Raw genomic sequence first — 5,018 nt, 5'->3', positions numbered from 1 at the left:
GTTACATATCAGAGATATTAAGTAAGAAATACTGCTTAAGACTTCTCATTTTTCTCAAAGGATTTTTTTAGAGATAATCTCATGATGATGAGTCAGTGTCTTATAGACTCTGTAGTACTCTTCTTCTATTTTCTCTCAAAGAGTTTTTAGAAGTTTAATAAGACTATACAAGTGTAAAATTCCTGAAGCAGTTAGAGAAAAGAGATATTAAAAATCAATAAAAAGATTAATATTATTGATCTGCAGATCACTGCTATTCTAATAGAGCTGCAACTCACTGAAAAAGTAAAAAGAGAGATCAGAGTCTACTCATCAATAATTATACTCTTATTAAACTCATTCTTCACTATTAAAGTCTTCAGCACTGATATCTTTGTCTGCTGAGAAGTTAGCACTGTGACACTATAGAGAAGCATGCTGCAGAAGAGTATGAGAGATGCTGAAAGTATCAATTTATTAACTTACAAAGTATCTCAGTCATCTGCTCTAACTGAAGTGAGATTCTCTTCAATCAGTGATTAATCTCTGTGATACTTTCAACAGTGACACTGGCTGATCTCTTCTTGAAGTCAGTCATTCTGAGGTGTTTTTTCATCTCAGAGACTCACACTTTCATCTTCTTTTACAGACAAGCAAGAGAGATCTCTTCAGTCTTAACAGAATTCATCAACACTTAAAGCTCTGAGACTCTCACTCTGTACTGCTTGAGCATCTAGACTTCTTATCAGAACTGACACAATGTCTTTCTGTGAGATGATACTTACAGAGAGACAGGAGTTGTTGTTACAGATGCAATGAAAACAACAGGAGTGAGAGAAGAAGTGAGTGTATAAAATCCCTCTCTCCTTCAGCTGCTTGACACAGCACAGACAAGTAGCAGTGCTGGTCAGAGGCTGCACTGGAGCCTCTTCACAGAGAGAAGATGAAGGAACCGCGGGATCCTGTGGACCCAACTCAGCAGCATCCCGAGCAGGGCTCGGGTGTGCTGTGAGAGGGGAACTACAGATTGGGCTCCTTGGAGCCACTGTCCCCAGAATCAAGCTCTCCCCGGGTTCCTCTCTGAATGACCACACGGGGTCATATGCCACTGTATTGGCTGAGGGGGGGGGCGGCGTCGCAACGGCGGCGGGGGGGGCAGGGGATGGACCGGACGCAGACGCACCGACCAGCAGAACCGCCGCGGCTGCAAGAGAAGCAGGAGGAGGTGTGACAATGGGAGTGGAGCTCCCGCAGCTCATTGACACTGCCTCCGCCTCCAACCTGGCTTTCTTTGCAGCCACGGAGGCCGCAGCCGCACCATGAAGACATTTACTCACTAGAAAACATCAGAATAAGCCCTCTATTGTCCTTCAAGGATGATACTCCCATGCACTCACTGTTGCAATTGGGGGGGGGGGAAGAAAAATGTTTCACAGAGGAGAAGGAATCTTTTGAAAAATCCTGCCACTACTGTTAGCTTTGCCTCTAAAACACACCACTTTTGCAGGGAATTTCATACATAGGACAGAATATGATGGGAGATCTGTAAGTCACTTATTAACTACATTTTCTCCATCTCAAATTGATATATAAGGAACCCACTTACCACGCGTTTGGTTTGGATGAAGGTGAGAAAAGGAAGACCTACACAGTCAGTAGAACAACTCATCTATTTCTTTATACCACACACAGCACATGCGCTGTCAATCAGTTGACAACTGTTGCTATACAACAAAGATAATTTCTAATCCGGTAATCTTGAGGGCATAGGGACTATGCCCTTAAAGGGGAGGGCATTGTCACGCTCCCGGCCGCGCCAAGGCCCTGTTGCGGTTCCACACAGCCCATCGCTTCCATGCGGATGATTTCATCCATCCCACATCTCATTCAAACCGGTTTCCAACCACTCTATGACATCATTCAGATATATCATAGGAAGATCCAATTGATGGGTATGAGAACCCCGCTTCTATACAAGGTCAGCAGATTACTCTTCCTTGGCAATGAGGTGCTGCTGAGGTATTGCTCCGGCTATTCTCACTCATGGAATGAGAGGAGGGTATCCGCCCATTGTCTATATAGAATAGCTAGATGCTGGCTCTTCATCAAAGGAGCCAGTGATTCATTTTTGCTGCAACTGGAATATACACAAGAGTTACTGCATGCCTCATACAATCTTCTTAGTATACTAAGTACCATATCTGTGATATCCTCGCAATAACCCTGTAGCCTACGAGCTCGCTATTCAAGCAAGATAGTCAAGCCCACTCATACGGCTTCCCAAACAACTACCCCTACGTGTCGCCGCCGACTAGCCACCGCTTCGGTTCCGCCACGTTACAGATATACAAGTTATTTCTCTATTATATTAATTGTTCATTGATGATGTAAGAAATCCCGCTCCTCGCGGATTCTTTACCTCTATTCCTATCTCTCACGTAACCAATAGAGCTAGCAGCCCTTGGCTACACACAACTATATAGACTGGAGTTCGCGAATACTATTCATAACTCAGCTTGAATGCTATTATATATTTAATCTCTACATCTTATCTTTCTACTATGAATACTTCTAGTAGTTAACAGTATATATCACATCAAGCTGTAAACACCTGAATAATCATCTGTAAGCACTTATTCTTATATTTCAAGCTCAGTCAGTCAGCAATCACCTGTTATAACTGAAAGAACTAGAAACTTACATACTCTCATCTCTGTGAACTCTACTGCAGACACTCAGAAGCAGTCATCTGAATTATGAATAATCTCTGTGAAAGAAGTCTCAGAGAACTCATTAATCACTTATAAGATATTATTCTCTACATCTCAGACAGAAAAATCCTCTGAACTCATAAATAAATCAATCTTAGTGAAGAACATTCTTGAGCATCTTCTATAAAACTAAGCTATTTTTCTACAAGAAATGCTTACTGTTCATAAACACTCTTAAATCAAGTCTCTAGACATAATCTTCAGAGACACCTGTGAATTAAAAAGAAACTTTCTTAAGCTGTGATCACTTAAGATTATCTATTGAATCACAATCTATAAAAGCTTTTATAAGTTTGCATTTGAAATTGACTTACAAGCCTATTATTATTATTATTATTATTATTATTATTCTTCTTCCATTATACTCATATGCAAGCGGAGCTTATGATGAGTCCTTGCGTGATGTTAAATACAGGCCAAGTGTTGGTTATACAGGAGGAAATACAGGTGTTGAGACCACGCCAAGATAACAAGAACATAGGAAATACAAAGGAGTGACAATTAGATACATGCGATAATAACTTCCCAGCCCAGGAACATAGAGCGATTTATTGAAGCGATTTGTACACCTCTGTATTTATTAGAAACCTGAGGTGCTTGAGTTCCGGATTTAATGTATCCCCTGCGGGTTTCGAACCCACACGCCTTGGTTTCCCACACCAAGGTGCTACCAGGTGGCCGCATTAACCATTCGGCCACCGGGGCGACTTACAAGCCTGACTGTGTGATATGAAAGATGAAGAAGCTGTTATCTATGCAATGACAGATCTCTATTACACTGAAGTCAAGAACTGACTGAATTATCTAGAGAATGATTATAAGAGATCTCACTGATCTGTTCTCAAGACCTATCTAGAGAATAAGTTGAGAAACTCTGTAAGTTAGACAGAGAACATCTGAGCTGCAATCACTAATATTAGAAAAAGAGGTGAGAAATCTGATGAAGACTACTTACAGCATTTCATAGAATTATGATATGAATTGAGATCTGTGAAAACAGGGCTCTGAAACAAGATCTGAATAATAATGTTCATGAAGAGACTGAATAAAGACATGCAGAACAAGCTCATTAAGTAAGACTCTAAGTTCTTGACTCTGAAGAAACTAATGACTCTCATTCATCACTTACAGATCACTATGAGAGTCACAGATCTGCAGAGAGCAGATCACTGACTGACTCTGTAAGAGTCAGAACAACAGAGAACAGATTTATCAGAAAAAGATAATAAGATACAGAGAGATTCATATCTGACTGCTGAGCAGAGAGAGAGAGCTTCACAAGCTTCTGTGAACAGAGTATATAATAGAGAGATTAAGAAAAAGAGACTCTGTTTCATCTGTTCTAAATCAGAACATCTTCACACAAACTGTCTGAATAAATTAAAATAGAAATTTGAGAAGTCACAGACAGAGTCAGCAACAGCTTTTTTAAGAGTCTTAAAGCTGACATCTGAATCTGTTACTTCTCTGATGAAAATACTTGCTTATAGAAAGAGACTGCACTGCAGTACTACTGCTCTACAAGTATAAAAAGCATTGATGAACTCAGAATCTCAGATCACTGTGATATCTCTAAAGCTCACAGAGTGAATAAGCTAAAAGATGAAGACTGAGAATCTGCTCTTATAATAAGTAGAATGTGAGAACTCAGATCTGAGAGCTGAGAGATTTATAAGAGTTATTTTTAAATTACAAGATCTCTCTGAAATCTGAAGAAGATTTACAGAAACTGTGATTATCACAGACATCACAGATGACATGTATTTGAGACTTGTATAACTTTCAAGACACAATTCATACATAGCTGTCTGTGAGTCAGGTTTATACTTCTGATCAGTGTTGACAGACTCACTCACAGAGATAGAAGCAGTTAATGCTGCAGAGTTAATTAGAGAAGATAAGCTCATCTATATAATAACTTTATAAGTGTCTGAGAATCTCACAGTCATGAAAACTGAGCTTCAGATATCAGAGAAATACTGAGATCTCACAGAGATGTTCAGCTCAGCTAAGGCAGCTGAGCTTTCTTCTCACTATGAGAAGAATCTGATAATAGATTTGATAGAAGAACAGAAACTCTTCTGAAGATTAATCTATAAGCTCTCTTATTATAAGACAGAGATCTTATAAATCTATGTAAAGAAGAATCTGAAGAATGACTTCATTCAATCTTCATAGATCTCTGTGAAAGCCTCTATGATGTTTGTGAAGAAGAAGGATGAAGATCTCAGATTATGTATAGACTACTGTGATCTGAACTTTAAGATA

General features: G+C 39.5%; 1 pseudogene across 1 annotated transcript; it reads right to left on the bottom strand.

Annotated features, from left to right (window-relative positions):
* Positions 1-3,366: 3,366 nt before the first annotated feature.
* BDCG_16286 lies at positions 3,367-3,455 on the bottom strand (annotated as a pseudogene). The gene has a single exon. The product of its transcript is annotated as a tRNA-OTHER (tRNA).
* Between the last annotated feature and the right edge of the window lie 1,563 nt (positions 3,456-5,018).

This window comes from Blastomyces dermatitidis (genome assembly GCF_000003525.1).
Source record: "Blastomyces dermatitidis ER-3 genomic scaffold supercont1.1, whole genome shotgun sequence".
Classification (NCBI taxonomy): domain Eukaryota; kingdom Fungi; phylum Ascomycota; class Eurotiomycetes; order Onygenales; family Ajellomycetaceae; genus Blastomyces; species Blastomyces dermatitidis.
This window is presented reverse-complemented; position numbering and strand designations above follow the sequence as displayed.